The sequence below is a fragment of the Atractosteus spatula genome, chromosome 4 (assembly GCF_055471065.1).
Source record: "Atractosteus spatula isolate fAtrSpa1 chromosome 4, fAtrSpa1.hap1, whole genome shotgun sequence".
Classification (NCBI taxonomy): Eukaryota; Metazoa; Chordata; class Actinopteri; order Semionotiformes; family Lepisosteidae; genus Atractosteus; species Atractosteus spatula.
In genome coordinates, this window is record NC_142709.1 from 37,711,472 (window position 1) to 37,735,639 (window position 24,168).

The 24,168-nt window shown below is 36.3% G+C and overlaps 1 pseudogene; it reads right to left on the minus strand.

Moving 5' to 3' along the window:
- Positions 1–1,228: 1,228 nt before the first annotated feature.
- LOC148836317 (uncharacterized) lies at positions 1,229–9,121 on the minus strand (annotated as a pseudogene).
- Between the last annotated feature and the right edge of the window lie 15,047 nt (positions 9,122–24,168).

Genomic DNA, 24,168 nt, shown 5'->3' on the forward strand with positions numbered 1-24,168 from the left:
TCTTACATTCAAAATGAAAAACAGACCATCATTAAATAAGGTAATGCATTTACTGTACAATCCAATCCGTAATATTACTGTTGTGCTCTTAAGCATCTTGTCCTATGAAAACAACTTCTTGCTTATAAGCAACAGAACATTGTCTTTCTCTGGAAACACATCATTTACCTTTACTTATAAAAATGAATATTATTCTGATCCAATTGTCATTTTACCAGTTTTAGTAAAGAAAATTAGGGATGTTATTCATAAATCTTTAGATAGGATATTTAATCTGATTGAGAGCTGTACACACACATTAGAGAATCCCACATGTAACACAGATTTATTCAATTTAAAAAGTATGACAAAACTGAACCAGGAAACTACAGACTAACCAGTCTTACATTATCGATAAATAAATGGAAATTATAGAGCAAAGAAATTCAAATATTTTAAGAATAATGTCATTTTTAAAGACTGCAAACGTGCATTTAGGAAATAATGTTTTTATTGTTAACTTACTGTTATTTTTTGAACAAGCACAAAAGAAAAAAACCTTTTAACATATGACATATCATATCACTCCCAGTGAAAAGTTTGGAGAGAATAGCGAAGCAACACCTTACAAAGAACACACAGGACCTTGACCGCCTGCAGTTTGCATATGGATAAAGGAGGGAAGTAGATTACAAAATACATTGTTAAACATGGTCTAGTAGTATCTTGACAAAACAAAGACATTTGTAAGAATCTTATTGGTAGCACTTGACAATAAGGTTACGATATTAAGGGTTTATAAATGTTCTATTAATGATGAACTGACAAGGATTCATAGTTTATTGAAAATGAACAAAGTATTAATTAAGGGTTAACAAAGGTGTTCTTAGGCCTTTATTAACTTCCATTTTCATGCTTTGTAAATATTTTTTTTAAACGGATCTAACACAAACTCATCCTTTACAGAGAGTGAATAACTTTAAGGCATGGCAACAAAGTAATGACTACTGTAGAAAAAATAGTAAATACATAAAATCAAGTAGGAAAATGCAAAGGTTTATTCCATGTTGAAAAGTAGAGGATAGAGAAACCCTACACTTCGGCTATGGAGCCTTCTTCGGCTGTCAATAAAGTAAAGTATATACATATCATTCCTCTATGACTACACTTAGTCTATTGCCTCAACCAAAACAAAGACTGCACAGCAGAATCGAGTTTGGCATAATGAGGGACATATTTGTAGGGATAGTTAATGACTATGGTATTGTTTCATCAAATCATGAAATAATCTACCCAGAATCCATTTCAAAGTTTATTTCCAAGCCAATGTGTCAACTCTATCAAATCGAAGTGCTCCTATTACTGTCCTACTGTCCTATTTCCTCTCAGTCTCCACACATGTTTCTTGTATGTATATCATGCTCTCTCAATATGTTGTGTGGGAGCACCTGTGCAAGAATTCACAAAGGATTTTTCTGTGATTAACAGTAAAATGGTTGTAACCAAGACTGCCTAGTACTCCCCTGTATGTTCGTCACTCATCTGTGATTATGCTAGTTTGTGGTCGAACGTAATGAACAATGAGGGGGTATCAGATGTCTTCATGACCTTTTCTCATCTAGATGCAGGACTGGCTTCTTTTCTTCCAGCTTTCACCCCCAGCATTCTAAAAACTCATATTTTCCTATACCATGTTGCAGAAAACCTTCCGCTTCGATACCGACAAAAAAGAGAAAAAAGAAACAGGTTACTTTAAGCATGATCAAATACAGTACCTATGATATACAGTAACAAGACCATATAAAAAAGAATCATTCATCATTTCTTTTGTGTGAAATGGGTCAAGCGGTAAGGTGTGTTTTTGTATTATTGCAAACTCCACTCTCAAGAAATATGTCATATTATTGTTAGACATTTAAGAACTTTATAATTTTGTCTTAATAGTGTTCCAATTGTCTCTAAATATATTTTCCCACCATCAGAATACAACGAAAAAGCTAAAAGAAAATGAAACAATTATGAAATGCCATAAATATCACATACAGAATGTACTTTTCTTTTGTGTATGAAATTGTTCTCATTAATTACTACAAACTCCCTTCTGCCACCCAGGTACCTCTGCGGTACCTCCGGATAGCTTTCACACAGACACCCCAGACCCTCTTGGTCATTTTTGACAAGGGGCTGCTGCTCGCAGCTATGCCATCCTGAAAGATGTCTGACAGAGACACAATTCTTGAGCAAATCTCATTCAAGAGTCAGTGAGGGAAATCAATAAATTTGTTGATTTAAGCTGTTTTCTCTTTCGTTTTAGGGAATTGGTTTCAGATTTAATTGCCAAAGATTTAATATTTTAATTGCCCTTTCTCTTGATTTACACGTGACTTTTAAAAGGATGGCAAAAACATGGCACACCATTTACTGTGATCATTTCATCAGTTTCTGTGAAACTTACCGGTGTAAAAATTTCATCCACTGAAACAGTGAGAGTTTTGATTTTGTGAACAAAGATCCATGTCTCTGATTTCACATAGGTCCTTCCGAGGTGCTGTGAATGTTGACAAAACCTTGATAGCAAAAAGGGAGGATAAATAAACACCTTAACTCTACAGAACATAACATTTAAATATATAAAGCAATTATTTTTCAATGTTATTTAATTAATATAACAAAACGAGTAGAGGTACTACTACACTTACCAGGTATATACTGTACATCAGTTTTTATTCTCCTGTCCTTCAAATGCCAATTGTGTTGGCAAAGCTGGCTCTTAATTTTGCTTTTTAAAATATGTCTTCATTGAAGCCACTATATCAATTCAAAGTTTTTTTCTTTGGTGGGCTGCCACTTATCTTTTTAAATAATTTCAACTGCAAGATGTTATGTTACCTAAAAAAAAAAATACAGAGAAACTATGAATAAAATACAAACAAGTTAAAAACACAAAAAAGTATCTAAAACGAATTTAATAACTTTGGAAAGTGTTATTGTTTTTTTTTACTTGACAATTTCTTGTGCATACAGATGCAGCCATTCAAAGTGCGCGGCACAGACACGTACGGGGGTAATTGGCTACGGCCTCGCGCACCGTGACGTGCGATGATGCAAAATACCGCGGTACGTGATTGGTTGACCGACAGGGGCACTCGTGGTGCATTGGTTGGTTGTAAAAAGATTTAATGTCTTTACTGTGCCCGTTTTAGTATTGAATATTTATATGGAATTTTACCACTGAAGGGAAATCTTAGTAGCTGAGCATAAAAAGAATAGGAGCATACTGTAATGCGTGTGAAGGCCATAAACGATATTAATTTTGGAACATAAACATACAGTATACTGTATAGCTGGTCTCGGTACTTTAAAGAAAGAAATACACACCAGTATTCCATTTCTCCCTAAACATTTTAAGCATCGAAGTCTTTAACTAACGTGATACCGGAGTCAACAAGCATACTTTTAGAATTTGATTAAAAGGGAATATAATATGGAATCGCGTATCTAAAGAAATTAATAATGATATAATTATATTCATGTACCGCAACACAAGAATAGTACACGCTGTACATTGTCTGTTGATAATGTTTCTGTAGGGCTTTTTCAACACTCCTCATATGACCTTGCCAGTGGTGCTGTGGGTTAGGTTCCTGACTCACACATCACACGTTGGGTGTTCGAATCTAGCAGGAACCATGACTTTTTTTTTTTAACAAACATTTCTTTGAAAAAATACAACTTTTCCCTGGGTCAGAGATTAAATAAAACCTCACTCGCACCAAACAAATTTATATTTCTAAATATCACAACATGATCGAATTTAAGTCATTTTACTAACAATGAATAGTCACCTATGCGATACAATATAAACATTTATATTGATTGAAATCGCGTTTCGATTTAAATCGCAAACGCGTTTAAAAACTAACGTGAATTAGCGTGTAAAAAAGTGGTAGTTTTAAGCTTTTCTGATAGTATAATATGGAATCGTGTATCTAAGGAAATTAATAACGATATAATTATATTCATATACTGCAACACAGTAGTACACGCTGTACAATGTCTGTTGATACTGTATGTGTAGGGCTGTTTCACCTCTGCTCATGTGACCTTTCGGGTGGTACTGTGGTCTACGTGCCTGACTTCTGAAGCACAGGTTGGGTGTTCAAATTTAGCCAGTGAGATGACTTTTCTTTTAACAAACATTTCTTTAAAAAAATAAAATAGCAATATTATGGATAATTAATTGACTTTTTATATTTCTAAATATCACAACATGTTCGAATCCAAGTCATTTTTAATAGCAATGGGTAAACTGGGTAAACTATCACAAAGCTTTAGAGAACTTAACAATGGCAATATTATGGACAATCAATTGACAATAAATATAGAAAAGCACATATTAAATTTGGGAAATAGTTTTAATATGTAAATAGTTCCCTGGTTCTGCACCCCTGGGTGTTTCTCTCTCTGGTCGGGGTGCGCGAGAGCTCGCTGGCAGGTGGTGATGGAGAGGAAAAATAAAGGCAGCTTTTAACTCCGCAAGTCTGAGTTTTTGGGTCCGTCCTATCTGAACCCGAAATCGTTACACTATCATTCTGTCCATCGAAAACCCGTTTATATGTCACCTTTCAGAACACCTATCTGTTTTCTTCCAAGCACAATTTATGAGCACTCTGTGATTAAATTAATTCTCATTACATCATCATTCTCACTGTGCATAACAAGGAAGATTAATAAACATAAGGTTGTTTAATGACAATATAATGTTTACAATATAAACATTTACTGTCAAACTTTAAATCAACAATTGATTTAAAGACGATCTGTCAAAGTGCAATGAAATACAATATTGTTGTTGTTGTTATTGTTGTTTTTATCCTGTAAAGCGTTTTGAGAAGCCACCTTTAAAGGCGCTATATAAAGGTGCTGATTCTTATGGAATGTGTTTTCTTTCTTCTTTTTTTCAGCATGGAATAAATCTATTACAGTACTTGATTCTTATGGATGCCCGCTTCCGCCGGGGATTAAAAAAAAAACATGGAATCGTGTATCCAAGGAAATAGCAGTATAACTATATTCATGCACAAACAGTAGCATGTTACATTATTAATTTGGGTGTCTCCTCTTGCCAGAAAGCTCTAAATTGCATTTTGAGTGCGGTTTTTGTCTTTTTTTAAATTACAACCTAAAAGTCTTAATTCCATCTTGATTAAACGTTTAAAATACACGTTTCGAATAGAAAGAAATCCTCTTCCTGGTATGTAGAACAGATCAGCAGGTCTTTTTTTCCCCAATCAGAGGGGTTTCAGATGGTGTCAGCCAATCACCATTCTGAAGCCTACCATAATCTCTGGTATAGGGACAACCCAGAATGCTGGTCTTGGTACCGTATTTCACAGAAAAAATACACACCAGTATTCCATTTCTCCTGTGTCCTGTCACAGTGCAGTAGTAAGTGCACCTCTGTCTCTATTTCTCCCTGCTTGCTGGCAGTGGGAGCACAGCCTGTCCTCTCTGGGTAACCAGGTGTTTCACGCATGAAAAGTGGTTATTAACAATTGAAACCTGTTTTATTTATTTTATTTTTATTTAAATTAAGAGTTCCTGTCACCCCCATTTCCATTTAAATCACAAACCCGTGTTTAATTAAATGTCTTTATACACAGCTGTATGAGCTCCACCAGTCAGGACAGGAGGCTCTACTGTACACAGAGAGGGGCGGGAGGGGGGAACAAGCTGTCCAGCCGTGTGGAATGCTACAGAACCCTAAACAGACAATACACAATAGCCGAGTATTTGACCGAGATATCCAGACACAGCTGGATGAGCTCCACCAACAAGGACAGGCAAATAAGATACACTCCACAGACATTCACAACAGTGACATATCATAAAACTTTTGTACATATTGTTAAATTATTATTTGTTTTTCAGGAAGTTAAAAAAACACTTGAATTACTTACCAGTCTCTCGAAATAAAATTATTTTTCAAGCAATGCAACTAACGTCGGGCAATGTGTTTTTTTTTAATCCAACATTGACAGCCACATCTTAAATCTTGTCAGTCAGCTCTTTTTTCTCTATTTGAATTGTGGCGATTCAAACAACCTGGGATAACAAGTGGTCTCAAAGTCACCGAGCTCACAGAGCTTCAACAACAGATGACACCTTCCTTAGTCCTTCCTTAGTCTTCCTGAAATTGTCAGATTATGAGTGAATAAAAGCGTTTTATTAAAAACACGTTTGCATTTGTTTGGGAGCTATATTATGTATTTTTCATATGTAAGATATAATGATGTGTTCCTGCTTACACATCGCACGACTTTAAAAGCTAGAAAAACAGGTTTCGATTCACATTATCTGGCGAGCCTTGTTTTGTCAAAGGACAGCACATACTTTGAAAAGACCGCAAATGTATTAGCAAGGGTTAATTGCACTATGGACTGCACAAAGAAATTTAAATTGTCTTCTTTAGGTGTGAGGGCAGGAGTGGATCGCAGCAGGCATAATCAGCAAATAACAAGAAAACAAAGAACAGGGCAGGTGAGAAGAGTATCCAGAGAGCGAGTGATCAGAAAAAGGAAACAACTGTTACGCCCGGGTTTTCGACGCAATTTTTTTTAACTTGCTAATGCATCAGACACATTTCCTAGTATATTGTGTTTTAAATAAAATAGGAGTGTCTTTCCCTGGTATTAGCTCATCGGTATGGTGTAAGTTTTATCTGTACCATACTGTATACAGGTACAGACTTCAAGCTGCACCACTGTATCGCTTTGGTAAGGAGACTATGGCCAAAATCACGAAAGTCTGATAAAGACAGTCTCACGTTTGTGGACAGTCTGTCCACAAACAAAACATTCCTGTTAGACAAGAGGAATGTAAAAAAACAATTACTTTTTGTCAATGAAAACCGGTGTGTGTGTCTCTCTCTGCTGGATGTCTTTCTCTCTGCTGAATGAATAAAAGCATTTTATTAAAAACGCGTTTGCGTTTGTCTGGGTATTTACTTTGTAATTTGTGGTCCTTTTAACTGTTTTTACATCTACTGTATTGCTTTGAGATGCCACTTTTAAAGGTGAAATGTAAAATAAAGTTTTTTATTATTGTTATAGAGCAACATGATCAGATTTTCCCTGGTTCAGAAAAAAAGATCTAAAGTATACTAGTTTGTCACTCTTCTCATTCCCTCTTTGCTAAATGGCTTTTCATACTAATCTGATCAATCTAAATGCCTGTTTCCTGTGCTTTCTCTATCCTTTAAAATAAACTATTATTCCACAATGCAGAGTATTACATGGCCAGTATCACAGGCCACAGGCCAGTTCACAGGTTTGCATGCATAATTTAATTTTGAAAGCAAATGAGACATCAGGTGCTACTGTTGTATTTATGAAAAAGAAACAAAACAAAAAGCATACTAATAACTGTGCCATCCTACTCCTTAGTTAATACAATTGATTATTTATAAACAGTTAACATTGTTAGCAAAATATTTTGAATTATATTTTACCCTGTTTTTTCTTTGGTTTTGTATTTAACTTATTATATGATAGTCAGATTTAATGTATATTTGAACAATGAAAATATATTTTTACAAGATGCGGGGGAAAGTGCAACAACTTATTACAGTGCTAAATTCAATATTATTGATTACTAATAGTTTATGCTAACACCTAACTTTCTTAATAAGATGTATTTAAAACAGTGAACTACTGTAAGTGTAACATAACATTCAGAAATACAACATTCGAAAATAGTTTTGTGGTGTTTGTATAGATGAAACGTTTCTAAAATGTATAACGTAACAAAATTAAAGACGATAAAAATCTGTAATCTTTCCACTTGTATGTCATTAGAAAGTACAACAAGTTTCTGTTTTGTCTAAGGATGGTATCAAAAAGTAGTCTAAGTGGTGAGAAAGCTGTGCTTGATAATTAAGGGACTTTAAAAAGAGATGCTTCATATTGCTTGACTAATTTTAAAAACTAAGTTATAAATGCAGACGCTCTCTTGGTGCCGTGCTGGGTCTAAATATCTAAATATCTAAACATATTGCAGCGCATTCGCTCCGGGCAGAGGCTGAAGGGCGCCCGGCTGGGGTGCGCGGGGAGGGGCAGGACAGGAGTGAAAGTGGTCGGGGCGGGGTTTAGGAAGGCCGCCGACCAGTGCGGCTGTCCCATAGTGAAGCGGGCGTACAGTCTGGGGAGGTATCCGTTTTCCTTGTAAATAGTTTCCTGCTTCTGCACCCCAGGGTGTTACTCTCTCTCTCTTTTCTCTCTCTCTCGGGCGCGCGGGCGGTGTGTTGGCTCGCGCTGTTGGCGGGCGGGGTCTTTCTGTCTCTGGTCGGGGGCGCGGGAGAGCCGGGCTGGCAGGTGGTGACGGAGAAGAAAAATAAAGGCTTTAACTTGCTTTAACTCCGCAAGTCTGAGTTCTTGTGTCCGTCCTATCCGAACCCGAAAGTATTACAATATGTATCTTCATAGCAGGTGGTGTACAGCTTTTTAGTATAGATTACACTTTTCTAAAATGTATTTAAAAAATAAAAACGATTACAATCTAATCTTTCCACGTTTGATCCCAAAATCCCAAGAAAAATAAATCTAAACGGGGAGAAATCTATGCTGAAAGTTTATTAAGATACTTAGAAGACAAAGATATCAATTTATATTGCATTTGTCTGATTGTGAATCAAAAAACACATATAATTAAACACACGTTTGACTGCTGGTACACACTGTCCCCGGCTTCTGCATCTTCAGGAGTGTCTCTAACCTCCCAATCCTCCCCTGTAATGCGTCGTACTGCTCCCGCTGCTGCCGAAAAGTCTCCATACAGGTGCTGCTTCTACAGGTTGGCACCCTTGCCAGCGGCCGAGAGCAGAGTGCATTGCACTTTGACAGATTGTCTTTAAATCAATTGTTGTCAGAATATCCCCACCTCCAAACGAGAACAAAATTGCAACGATTTTATTAACTGGCTGTTTCAGTAACTTAAAGTATATATTTAAAGTACTAATTTAACAATATATGTAAATGTTTTAAGATATGTCTATGTTGTGAATGTCTGTAGATTGTATCTTATTTTTAGTTTTTGTTTTGTTTATTAGGGAGAGTGTCATAGAGATGACTCCCTTACCCTCCATCCTGATTTAAATACTTTTATTTTTTCACAATCTGGCAATGCCAGACAGAATTCACATTCGCTGAAGCCAAATGGCTTTTATCAATTATCATACCCGGCTCGATAATCGCTTTAAAATGCTAATGCGTTGGTGTAACAGTCCGGGCGTGGCAAGCTTCTAATGTCTCCCGACTAAGGCGAAAGGAACCCGTCTTTCATTGGAAGACAATGAACATATTCTACCCGTACATGAGAATATAATGCTGGCGTGTGGTGTAGTGGGGTGCTGTACCAGCTGTCAAAAAAAAGTCAGTTGAGTGTCCATAATATTGCAGTAAGTGAAAAGACAACGGGCATTCTTCCTCCCCCTACATTCTCAGAGTAAAATAGAATTTTATTATTAGCACAATTTATTACAGTGCTAAATTTAATATTATTGATTACTAATAATTTATGCTAACACCTAGCTTTCTTAACGCGAGAAGTACTACCGTAAGTAAGTACTTTACTTACTGGGTTTTGGAGGGGGGGGGAGGTGTCTTTCACTGGAAATCTCGCCCCCTTCTACTTTGAAAATACCTGTGAAACCGGTTTAATTCGTCACAGCCAGCACTCCTGCAGAGAGTGATGAAAACCGCGCTGCGTCAGGCAAATGCACATCAATATGTTTGGCTTTTGGGCTCAGGTTAACATGTTCAGTTTTCAGTGTGTGGTAATTTGTTTGGTGCGAGTGAAGTTTTATTTAATCTCTGACCCAGGGAAAAGTGTGGTGTGGACCGTTGAGAATGCAAGCTCGCGCTGTGTCCATTATTCTTGATTCTTTTTTTCTTTTTCTGGTTTGGTCGGATAGTTTTTGTTTTTGTTTTATCAATAAAGTTTGATAATCAGCCAGTGAAAGCTCTGTTGTCCTTCACATGAATGCCTGAAACATTTTACCGAACCCAGGTTTTAACAGTATTTTTTCTTTAAAATACCAATAACAGCAACATACAGTTTACATAATGATGTTCCAAAATTAATATCGTTTATGACCTTCGTTATGCTCTTCGTTAATGTCTGAGCCGGAACACATCATTATATCTCATTTTTTATTTCTTTTTAAAAAAAAATAAAAATCGTTTGCCCAGCCTAACAGTATTGTTGTTATTGTTTTTATCCTGTAAAGCGCTTTGAGGAGCCACCTTTAAAGGCGCTATATACAATAAAGTTCATTATTATTACTATTGTTAATTTGCTGGACAGAGAGGTGAACATTATTACGCAGAAGACAAAGATAGCGATTTACATTGCATTGTGCATTGTGCTGCTGTAATACAGTTTAAAATAAGTCTAAACAGTATCAGCTTTATTATGGGTTGTAATTTAAAAAAAGTCAAAAACCGCACTCAAAATGCAATTTAGAGCTTTCTGGCAAGATGAGACACCCAAATTAATAATGTAACATGCCACTGTTTGTGCATGAATAAGGTTATACTAATATTTCCTTAGATACGCGATTCCATGGGTTTTTTTTTTGGAATCCCCGGCAGAACCAGGCATCCATAAGAATCAAGTAATAGGTTTTTTCCATGCTGAAAAAAAGAAGAAAGAAAACACATTCCATAAGAATCAGCGCTTTTATATAGCGCCTTTAAAGGTGGCTTCTCAAAACGCTTTACAGGATAAAATCAACAATAACAACAACAACAATATTGTATTTCATTGCACTTTGACAGATCGTTCTTAAATCAATTGTTGATTTAAAGTTTGACTGTAACCCTAACACTAACCCTATTTTATTTTATCAAAGAAATGTTAGTTAAAAAAAAAGTCACGGCTCCGAACACCCAACGTGTGATGTATAAGTCGGGAACCTAGACCACAGCGCCACTGGCAAGGTCACATGATCTGTGTTGAAAAAGCCCTACAGAAACAGTATCAACAGACATTGTACAGCATGTACTATTCTTGTGTTGCGGTACATGCATATAATTATATCGTTATTAATTTCTTTAAATACGCGATTCCATTTTATATTCCCTTTTAATCAAATTCTAAAAGTATGCTTGTTGACTCCGGTATCACGTTAGTTAAAGACTTTGATGCTTAAAATGTTTAGGGAGAAATGGAATACTGGTGTGTATTTTTTCTTTAAAGTACCGAGACCAGCCATATACTGTATGTTTATGTTCCAAAATTAATTTCGTTTTAGGCCTTCACACGCATTACAGTATGCTCCTATTCTTCTTATGCTCAGCTACTAAGATTTCCCTTCAGTGGTAAAATTCCATATAAATATTCAATACTTAAACAGGCACAGTAAAGACATTAAATATACATATACATACTGTATACAGTACAGTTTGCATACAGTTATATGTTAATGTTCCTAAATCAATCTCTTTTATGAGCATGTGAAAGGTATGGTGAATCGGAGATTCTCAAAAATTACTGTACTTTGCATGATTGGAAACAAATGCATGATTGCGAAATGCTGTGGTGTTACTTTTACAAAGACGGTCAATGAAAAAAATAATGTGGACCAGGGCAATACTTTGAGTTTACAGCTTGTCCAAGGTCATTCATTATTAATACTATTAGTAATATCTTCGTTAAAGACTTTGATGGCGACAGCTCAAACATGAGAGGTTGAGCTTATTAGCTCCACCTTGCGGAAATTCCAGATACTATTATTTTACTTGCGGTACCACGTGGTATTATGAGGTACTATACGAGAATTTACGATAACTCGCGGTAGGCTACGTCAAGCGCACCGCAAAATAATGCGGTATCACCTGCTCGTTTTGAATGGCTGCATCTGTACCAATACAATAAACGAGATGTATGCAAGAGGATGAAAAACAAGTTTTTCACTTCTTTTCTTACACCTATATTAGTTCTTATGCTATTGATGTGTCAATTATAGTTACAGTTAATAGCTTTTTCATACTACAAGTGAAAAGCGATCAAATGTCCATATTAAAACTTGTATTGACAAAGGATAGAATATTATTTAATTTTTAATCCAAGTGTTACAGTACAAAGCTGTAGTGTCCTCTTGTACATCGACTAAAAAGAGCCACGTTTTTCCATAGTTTTTGTTCATAAACTTTGCAAAATATAAATAAGCAATATAAATTGGATAAAGTTAGGATGCAGATGTGAATGGCAGCGTAATATGGATCACCTCCCAACAATTTTGTAATAAAGCCCTGAAAAAAAGTTTTTTTTTTACATTATGATTGAAAAAGAATAACTATGGCTGAATGGGCTGTCGGGAGAAGCAGTAGAAAACTACCGACCGTGGAAAATATCGAAACTTCGACTTCTGACCATAGTCGGAGCAGCTCAGCGAGTTCTGAACAAGATGGTGCAGACACCAGTCTTCAGAAAACGTTACAGGAACTAAGAGACTTCAGATGGGACAATAAACAGCAGTTTACAGATATTAAACAGGAGCTGAGCAAGGTTAATAAGAGACTGGATAAGGCAGAGTGACAGATGGATGAAGTGGAAACAAGGGTCTTAACAACAGAAACTGTGATAAAGATACTCTAGCAATGACAAAATACTTTGTAAACAAAATTAACAGACCAGGAAGGAAGATCACGCAGAGAAAATATTCAGTTTACTGTGTAGCGGCCAGGCTTATTAAAGTACAGGAATTAAGTTTGCTGCTCCCTTGCCAGTCCCTCTCTCCTTCATCTCAGTGGTGCTTGATACAGAGAGGCCATTCCATTTGGTTCACAATTAAGGTGTTTTTCTAGCTGATAGAGTGTCCTGATAAGGAACAACTACAAAAGCTGAGATTCTCCAACAACCCTAATAAATGGTCATCTCTGGTGCCTCAAAGTCTGGAAGATTCTGGGAGAGTCTTATTCAAAGTTGTTTACAACTCTAAGGTCAGAGTGCATTGTTACTCATCATCAGCCAATCAGGAACTGGTAGGGCAGGGTAACCCCACGTGGGTCTCGGATGCCCATGAAACTTTCAACCAATGAACGATCGAAGGTCCTCCAGGTAAAACAGGCAGCTCATTCTTCCTCCGCACGCCTCCTGGACGTTCTCAGACTTAGAGCTCCTCCTGAGCATCCTCAGACTCAGCCCGGACAACCACGTAACGGCCAGTGTGTCCGAGTGCAGGACTTGACTTTGTTCTAAGAGTCGAGAACGGAGGTTGCCAGCGCGTAACCAAAGGATCCACCCGAGGTTAGCCAGCAGCAAGCCTCGTGAACCCAATCTGAATCTAAGGATTCAGGACTAGCGCTTCATCAGGAACGAACCGGTCTTCTTCCTGCCTAAAGAGCATGACCTGCTTGGACCCACAGTCACTTTTCTCCTGTGCACAAACTTTGCTAGTTTCAGCCAACACTAACTAGTTGGTCTTCAGAGAGCATCAGCAGCGCATCGCAGCAGGAATCTCTCCCACCACGTCGCAAGCCACAACAGCACTGCCTGGCACCGAGCTAGAGAGCACCGATTGGACAGCAACAAGCCTGCCACTGCTTCTTTGTGTCTACAGGAGATCTGAATCCACACCGATTGGATGAAATTTCAACATTCTGCATTACAGCTCGAGAATTCAATTGTTACCTCAACACCACTTGATATCAATTTAATTCCTATGAGTGATGTACTTGCTTTTGAGTATCTAGTTTAGAAGTTGTAACCAAGTTCATTTACGAAACAGTCTAAATTAATGATATAAAGAATGTATGTCCCTTTTGGTATTTGTAACTCTTCGTGATTGAATATATACCTGTTGTATTCTGCTAACCCTCACGATAAGACCTGTTATGTTTATATGCACATTTTACGTATTAATAAATGTATTCTCATGTATTAGTATCCGTGTGTGTGTGTTGTTTGAGTTATCCTGCAAGGTTGATTCTAATAGCCATTAGAAGAATAATTTTTGTGACTTGCTGCTACAATTAATAATTCTCCCAGTTAAGAACAAAACCCCTACATTTACTGGTGCCTCATGAGAGGATGCCTACAACAGAATGCCCAAAGAATCAGAGGTTCGCTGCATGGTCACATTCCTTGAAAATGTGCTGAGGGGGGAATTTGGTTTACCGAAGGATGTGGAACTGAGATTTGAAAGGGCGCATAGAGCATTAGCACTGAAACCTAGAGGCCTTGACGCCAAACCGCACTCCATTGTCGCCAAGTTCTTAAGCTACAAAATGAAAGAAGAAGTGTTATGTAAAGCTTGGCAAAAGAAAGAACTTTTCCATAATAAGAAACAATTTTACGTAGATCATGATTACCCCTCGATAGTACTGAAAAAACGTATAGAATATTTGGTGTAGTGTGCTCTCACGAGGCACCAGTAATGTAGGGGTTTGGGCATTTACTGGGACAATTATTAATTGTGGCAGTAAATCACAAAATGATTCTTTTAATGCCCTTAGAATACAACCATACGGTATAACTCAAACAACGCACACACAGGTACTAATACACAAGAATACATTTATTAATACATAAAATGTAAACATAAACCTAACAGATCTTATTGTGAGGGTTAGCAGAATACAAAAGGTATATATTCATTCAGTTACAAAGAGTTACAGATACCAAGAGGACATACGTTCTGTATATCATTCATTTAGACCATTTCGTAAATGAACTTGGATTACAACTTCTACACTAGATACTCAAAACAAGTGCATAACTCTTAGGAATTAAATTGATATCAACTGGTTGGGATAGCAATTGAATTCTCGAGCTGTAATGCAGTGAAGTTGAATACTCATCCATCTCTGGGGATTCAGATCTCCTGCAGACACAAGCAAAGAGACAGTTGCAGGCTTGTTGCTGTCCAATCCGCTCTCTCTGGCTCGGTGCCAGGCCGTAGTGTGCGGCTGGAAAGATTCCTGCTGCGCTGCTCTCTGAAGAATTGCTAGTTAGTGTTGGCTTTAACTAGCGAAGTTTGTGCGCAGGAGAAAAGTGACTGTGGGTCCCAGCGGGTCAGGAAGAAGACCGGTTTGTTCCTGATGAAGCGCTAGTTCTGAATATTGATTCAGCTGTCCACAGTTCCGACCTGTTCACGAGGTTTGCTGCTGACGCTAACCTCGGGTGGATCCTTTGGTTACTTGTGGCAACCTTCGCTCTCGACTCTTAGAACAAAGGAAAGTCGGAGGATGTTCAGGAGGCACGCTGTGAGAATGTCCTGCGCTTCCCAACTGGTCTGGCCTGTGGGCTGTCCTGCCCTGGAATTGTTCTTCTCCTGGAATTGTCTCTTCAGGACCTCTTTGTTGCCTGTTTTTACCTGGAGGAACTTCAGCTTGTTCATTGGCTGAAAGTTTCATGGGCATCAGAGACCCATGTGGGTTACTCGGCCCTACCAGTCTCTGATTGGTTGATCAAGGTGAGATATGAGTCACTTACTCCTGACACTTAGGAATGCAGTCCAGATGTCCATCTGGCACTCCGTAGACAGATAGGCGCCAATGGATGGCATTGATCATGATAGCCAGGCTTAGCTAAGTGCATCCCCATTTGGGAGCTGTCCCTTATCAAAAGAAAACCTTAAATCAGCCTGCATGAATAGCTTCTCTGTGGCTGCACCGCAGAGATGAAGAGAGAGATGGGGCCTCACTGGCAAGGGAGCAGAAAACTTAATTCCTGTATTTTAATAAGCCTTGCCACTACAGAGGTAAAAAAGGTGCTGAAATTGCAAGTAATAAAACTTCAGACTCCATTACCAGCAAGGCCATGGGTGTTCTATGAAGACAGCATCTCTGAGTTGTTAAAAGTCGGTCAGAATTTAATTGTTTAGTTGTTGTTGTTTTTTTTAATTTAAGTTTCCTGCAATGTTTAAGAGAATTTGTAAATGTCAGGATAGATATCTGGTGATTATGACTAGAGTGAATTATTTTTTTATTTTTCTGGTTATCCTCTTGCTTTTCTTTTTATAAAAAAAGTTTTGGATTTGCCATCGCACCACCTGCTTAAGGGCCCTCCTCCAGAGGAGAAGGAGGACCTCCCTAATAGACTTTCTTTTTTTTTAAAAAAATGGAGATGGATACAGTTTTTTTTTAGATTTTTTGATTAATGTTTTTGTTTATTGTGTTTTTTGTTTGTGATGCATTATTAGAAAAAAAAATGATGGGAAGAGGATGTTTAACAATATGAAACATATGTCTCATAGGAGAGAGTTTGAAAGTTCTACCATTTACATAACATATTTCTAAGCAAGACCTTAAAATAGTTACATTTAATGTTAATGGAATACTTAACCCTATTAAGAGAAGTAAGATTTTGTCTAAATAAGAAAGAAGGGGCTCATATTGCTTTTTTACAAGAAACACATCTGAGTGTATCGGAGCATGAGAAATTAAGGAGGATGGGTTTTTTAAAAATCTATTTCTTCTCATAAATCTGGCAATAGAAGAGGTGTGGCTATACTGATATCTCAAAAGATATCAGTTCAATTTGAGTTGCTTACAGAAGTTAAAGATAAGGAGGGAAGATATGTATTAGTATTGGGAAAAATGGAAGGGGAATTACTAACATTACTTAACATATATGCCCCACCTGGTAGTGATTTAAATTTTATTAAAGAAATGTTTGACTTGATGGCTAATGCACAAGGGATACTGATTTGTGGAGGTGATTGGAATGTGCGTCTTAAACCCAGGCTTGATTATACAAACTATATCTTCTCAGAGGGCTAAGTAATTGCATAAAAAGATTAATGTACTGATGGGGGAAGTGGGAATAATACATCTTTGGAAAGATTTCAATGCAACAGTTCTTTCCGGGCCCTATGCAGATGACACGATTCGGAATTGTGAAGAAACACTGGGGAAAAAGTTATGCAGGAGAGGGTATGGAGACAGGGGGCATGTCCAAGGGGTGCAGGTGTCCAGGGAGAGTGAATCCGGGGCGAACAATCCATGAGTAAATCCAAACAGGTATCCAAGACAGAAGGTAGAGTCCAATGGCCAGGGGATGCATCCAGGGAATGATCCACAATGTAAAGCACAGATAAAACAAGAAATAAAAATATTCCTGGAGGATAATGATAATGGGGAAGTGGGACCAGAGATGATATGGCACACATTAATGGAAGTTATAAGGGGGGAAATTATTGCTCTGAACAGTCATAAGAAGAAGGTAAAGCAACTACAATTATCTAATCTGAATATAAAGTTAAAAGAATTGGAGTAAAATCATCAAGAAAATCAGGATTAAAAAACCATGCAAGAAATAAAGAAGATTAGAAAAAAAAGCTATATTTACTAGACACAAATATTACAAGTCAGGGCCAAAATCACTAAAGCTGTTGGCAAGAAAATTATAAAAACAACAGACCAATAATACAATATATTAAATAAGGGACCAGAACTGTAATGGTGCATTATATAAATGGTAAGAAATCCAAATTACTTTTACAAATTATTACAGAAAACTAAATACACAATCCCATTCAGAAAGTGAAGAAAAGATAGATGCTTTTTTGGAATCTCTCAGTTTACCAACTCTTACGGAAGATCAAAATAATATACTAAAAGCGACAATAACACCAGAAGATTTATTTAGTGATGTGAAAATATTATCAAAGGTATTCAAACCTTATATGATAGACCAATGGCACAAATTAAAATAAATGGTTATTTATCTGGTAGAATAACTTTAGAATGAGGGACTAAACAAGTCTGCCCTTTATCTCTATTGCTTTTTGCTCTATATATAAAGCCACTAGCCCAGTGGATATTACAAAATAGCAAAATAAAAGGTGTTTCTATACAAGGGAATGAACACAAGATAGCACTGTACGCAAATGATGTTTTGTTATATCTGGAGGATCCCACTAGTTCATTCCTAGAACTAATGAAACTCGTAGATAGATTGCTTAGGTTACTGGCAGGCTATAAGTTAAATCTTCAAAAAACACAAATTCTAACCTCTAATTACAACCCTCCTGGGTTTTTAAAAAGCAAATACCACCTTAAGTGGGACCAAAGTTCAATGAGATATCTAGGAGTCTATTTACCAAAAGATATTTCTACATTAACAACAATTAAATACTGACCCCTTATAACTAAAATTAAAGCAGATATACTGAAATGGAACCCAATCTCCTTTATGAGTTTTAGCTCTAGAATTGAATCTGTAAAAATAAATCTACAGCCTCAATTACTCTTCCTATTTTAAGCTTTCCCTGTAAAAGTTTCTGCTAAACAATTTTCAGAATGGGATAAGATGATTTCTAGGTTTATTTGGCAGGGGAGAAAACCTAGAATTAGATTTAAAACACAGATTAATATTATGCATCTCAAATTAAACCTCTCATTAATTCTTATAATCCAGAATATCAAGCCAGGTGGAATGATATTGAATTATCCCTTGTAAATAGCCCCCCAATTGAGGCATTATTAGGTCATATGAATTTAGACAAAAGTACTGAAAAAAGATTCAGTCCATGGATAAAGTTTCAACTAAGGACATAGAATATGATTATTATCTGACTATCATTTAGGTGAGGATGTAAAGATACACAGGTGGTGTGCCTATGATACAGAGTTTAAACCAAATAAAGTGGATAATAGATTTAAAATTTGGATCACAAAAGGAATAACTGCATTTTGTAATATAATGGATAAGAATCAGTTACAAAGTCTTCAATATTTAAAGGAGAAACACTATTTGGAGAATTAAGATTTTTATAGATATCTTCAAATGCACCACTATTTTAATAAGGAGATTATAAGGGGATATTTAGATATTGTTAATGATGGAGTAGTGAAAGTAGTTACAGAAGCCTACAAATCAGAATTAAGTAAAGGTGTTATATCTAGATTATATAAAAGTTTTATGGAAAAGAAATCATATTCTACAGCGTATATAGATAAATGGGAAAGTGAAGTTAGAATTTAAAAGTAAGAATGGCTTAAACATTGTGAATTTCAATGGAGAGGTACTAACTTGCATTTATGGAGAGAGTTTTGCTGGAATAACATTGTTCAGTTTTTCAGTACTCCGAGTCAGAAGGCACACAATACTGAGGAAAACTCTAAATGTGGAAACCAAGGTGATCATTGGCATATATTCTGGATCTGCCCTCCTATTTTCTGGAAGGAGTTAAATGAGGCCCTGGAAACTATATTTGTAAGGAATGTACCCTTTACATTTGAGGCTTTATATTTTGGCAAACTGGACTTTGATTGGAGGGGAACTGATGAATATTTGTTTGGAATCCTTATATCAGCAGGGAAGAAAGTTATAACAAGAAAGTGGCTTCTTCCAGATTTACCAACAATAAATGATTGGATTGAATTAATAAACTAAATAAAATTTTCACTTAAAAATGAAAATAAATGTCAAATGTTGGTCTAGATGGGTTCAGTACATTAAACCATTAAGGTTGGAATTTGTTGAGATACAAAATAACTTAAACTTAATGAGGTACATTTATATAGTCTCCTCCCTTTTTATATTCATACATTTATACATTTTTCTCATTTTGAATGTGTATAGCTTTGTTTAAAAGTTATATAATTGTAAAATACTAGGGGAACAAACAGGAATAGACCATTTTTGCTTGTGATGTACAGATGCAGCCATTCAAAGTGTGTGGCACAGACACGTACCGCAGGTAATTGGCTTCGTTATCGCGCACGGTACGTGATTGGTTGTCCGACAGGGGCACTCGTGGTGCGTTGGTCAGTCGGTCGTAGAAAGATTTAAATGTCTTTTCTGTGCCCGTTTTAGTATTGAATGTTTATATGGAATTTTACCACTGAAGGGAAATCTTAGTAGCTGAGCATAAAAAGAATAGGAGCATAACGCGTGTGAAGGCCATAAACAATATTAATTTTGGAACATAAACATACAGTATTACAGTATATGGCTGGTCTCGGTACTTTAAAGAAAAAATACACACCAGTATTCCATTTCTCCCTAAACATTTTAAGCATCGAAGTCTTTAACTAACACATGAAATAAAGTGTATAAAAAGTGGTAGTTTTAAGCTTTTCTGCGAATATAATATGGAATCGCGTATCTAAAGAAATTAATAACGATATTATTCATATACTGCAACACAATAGTACACGGTGTACAATGCCTGTTGATATTGTATGTGTAAGGCTGTTTCACCACTCCTCATGTGACCTTGCGGGTGGTACTGTGGTCTACGTGCCTGACTTCTGAACCACAGGTTGGGTGTTCAAATCTAGCTGGCGAGATGACTTTTCTTTTAACAAACATTTCTTTAAAAAAATAAAATAGCAATATTATGGACAATTAATTGATTTTTATATTTCTAAATATCACAACATGTTCGAATTTAAGTCATTTTTAGTAATAATGAATAGTCACCTTCTTAATTTCTGACAACGGTCCGTGCTTCTGCTTCCTGCTTCTATTGTGTGTGTGTGTGTGTGTGTGTGGTCTGTTTAGATCTCCTTTCAGATTTAATAGGTTATTAATCATATCTTTAGTGTGGCATCTTCCCAATGTAGCTGATCTTTTGCTGCCTGGGTAAACTATCACAAAGCTTTAGAGAACTTAACATTTCTATTATCAACAAATTGTAAATACGACGTTTACACTGCATTATTAATTTTTTATTTGAGTGTATGGAGGATTGTCAGCTGTCACTGAGAGCAGACCCCCCCTCTTAGGCTGTGCAAATGATCTTTTAAATTTTTATAGAGAAATGGAGGCTGTACAGTATGCATTACAATATAAACATTTATATTGATTTAAATCACATTTTGATTTAAATCGCAAAGGTTTGTTTAATTATATGTATTTTTTTATTCACAATCAGACAAATGCAACATAAGTTGTTATCTTCTAAGTATCTTAATAAACTTTCAGCATAGCTTTCTCCCCATTTAGATTTATTTTTCTTGGGATTTTGGGATCAAACGTGGAAAGATTAGATTGTAATCGTTTTTATTTTTTAAATACATTTTAGAAAAGTGTAATCTATACTAAAAAGCTGTATTTATTTAATACCACTCGATAGTTATATTAATGGAGTTTAGTTGATACTGTTTAAACTTTTAATTATTTTAAACTGTATTACAGCATTGTACACATGCTTAAAAGAGAAGAGAGAAAACGCAAGCCTTCTTCAGGTGTGAGGGTCTTCTGCTCAGAATGGAATGCTAAAATGTAATGTAGGCTCTGAATGGGTTCACTTATGATTTGGGATTTATTAAGGTCACTGCCTTTCATCTAAACTCCTGCTTGAATCCTTCCAAACAAAAAATTAGACACAAGAAGAGAAGATGCTCTGGTGAAATTTCTCTTTTTTTAATTTCACTTTTTTTCTTGGAAAAACATCTTACCTGCTGCAATCCTGGCACAGAAGGAACTAAAGAAGTCAGACAGGCAGGGGGGAGAGTGAGTTCTAAATAAAGAGGTATCCAGGTAACAGTGAAACAGGCGGACAGTCTGGGAAGATCGCCCGTTTTCCATGTAAATAGTTCCCTGGTTCCGCACCCCTTGGTGTTTCTCTCGCTCTCTCTCGGGCTGGCGGGCTTGTCTCCTGTCTCTCTCTCGTCTGGGAACGCGAGTGCTGCTGGAAGGTGTTGACGGAAACACCTGATCATTAGCTCGAAAGATTTCAGTGCTTTGTATATATTCACACCTGAAACATTTTCTCTGAAAGCATTTTCTTCCCAGTTTAGCCGATCTTGTTACAGCATGTTACAGTTTACTATTATTAACCATATTAATTTTTAGTGCTTAATGCCATTTTTAATGACCACGCATGAATATTCTTCTTTCCATATCTTCGCAAGGGAATCAATGCGAATTATAATACTCATTAAATGACTGCAGGCACTTTCCACCCCCTCTGACAGCAGTAACATTCCTACAGTATTCTTAGCTCAGCAGCTTATTACAATATAGGGTGTTCAAACCATTTTTTTTACACAGTGACACAGCGTCGCGTTGTGAATCTGTTTTTCCGTGTTTACAAAGAAAGTAGAATACAGTGATACTACCTGCTATATAGATACATATGTTTAGATATTTAGACCCTTAAATTAATATCATTATTAATAATAATGCTTTATTTATAATGACTTTATTTTTTAACAAACATTTCTTTGAAAGAATGAAACGTTTCCCTTGGTCAGAGATTAAATAAAACCTCACTCGCACCAAACAAATTTATATTTCTAAATATCACAACATGATCGAATTTAAGTCTTTTTAATAACAATGAATAGTCACCTATGCGTTACAAAATAAACATTTATATTGATTTGAATCGCGTTTTGATTCAAACGCTTGTTTAAATATATGTGTTTAAAGGCGATATACTGTATAAAAGCACTGATTCTTATGGAGTGTGTTCCGCCGGGGATTCAAAAAATTTATTTTTTTTAATCGCGTATCTAAGGAAAATTGCAGTATAACTTTGTTCATGCACAAACAGTGGCATGTTACATTATAATTTGGGTGTCTCCCCTTGCCAGAAAGCTCTAAATTGCATTTTGAGTGCGGTTTTTGACTTTTTCTAAATTGCAACCCATAAATAAAGCTGATAAAGCTTAGACTAACTGTATTCTAAACTGTATTACAACGTATATTGCAAAAATGCACTTGGAATCTGTCCAAGCCCTCCTACGAAAATTATTTAAACTGCGACACTGATCATTCATCTCTAAATAAACTTTATTTTATATAGCGTTTTAGGCGAATAGGTAATTAGATTGCTCATAAACCTAATCGCTTTTTCTACATAAACACAGCGTGATTGCTCTCTGAAAATGCTTTTCCTTTATATTTAGGCTCAGATTTCAACTATAGATCGCATTATTATAAACTTTCTTGGAAAAATGTATTTTATGTAAACCATGTTTGCTATTAATTCATTTAGGGCTAAAATACGTTCATTGTCTTCCAATCGAGTCGAGTTGACATTAGAAGCTTGCCACTCCCGGACTGTTACACCAACGCATTAGCATGTTAAAGTGATTTAATTGAGGAGCCCAGCTGCCAGTTAACACTGTACTTCCTACTTTGAAAATACCTGTGAAACCGGTTTAATTCGTCACAGCCAGCACTCCTGCAGAGAGGGGGTTGTACTCGTAAAGTAGAAGCAGGCGAGATTTCCAGCGAAAGACACCTCCCCCCCCCCCCTCAAAAACCCAGTAAGCAGTAATGCTTTATGTTGAAAATTGAGGTGGATTTTGTTTATGATAAAGAGGATAAATTGGGATGGGAGGAGGGTTTGGTTTTGCATAAGGAGCGGGATTATGATAATTGGAGGAATTTGCGAGAGTATAATGGTTTGATATATTTGATTTTGTATTGTGGTCGTTATCTATGTTTTTGGTTGGTATTATGTTTATATGGTTGTTTTTGTTGGTTGGTTGTTATTATGGTTATTAATAATACGATCTATAGTTGAAATTTGAGCCTAAATAAAAAGAAAAAGCAAGTGATTAGGTTTATGAGCAATCTAATTGCTTATTCGTTTAAAACGCTATATAAAATAAAGTTTATTATTAATTTGCTGGACAGAGCGGAGAACATTATTATGCATAAGACAAAGATAACGATCCTGATCAGTTTAGAAATCTGTGTACGCTGTAAGGTTTTTACTTCTTAAACTTTTAAAATACACGTTTCGAATAGAAAGAAATCCTCTTCCTGGTACAGTCGCATGAAGAGAGAGGCGAAACAGCCCTACACAGCCCTGTCGCAGTACACGAATATAATCATATCGTTATTAAATTCTTTAGATACGCGATTCCATATTATATTAGTAGAAAAGCTTAAACTACCACTTTTTCACACGCTATTTCACATGTTAGTTAAATTTAATTTATTTATATATTATATATTTATATCCCTGACCAAGGGAAACGTCTCATTTTTTCAAAGAAATGTTTGTTCACAACGGCGACTGTCAGAAGATAGGACACAGCGGCTCAGGCACCCGCTGAATGGAAAAGGGGCACTTTAATGTTCTGTATGGCTAATACTAAAGCCAATACTAATATTCAATACTTTAATATCCTTTTCTGTATGTTTAACAATAGTGGGTACTGGCCTAATTCATCCCTGCTCCCGTTGTTAGGTGTTAATGTGTTGTTAAGTGTGAAT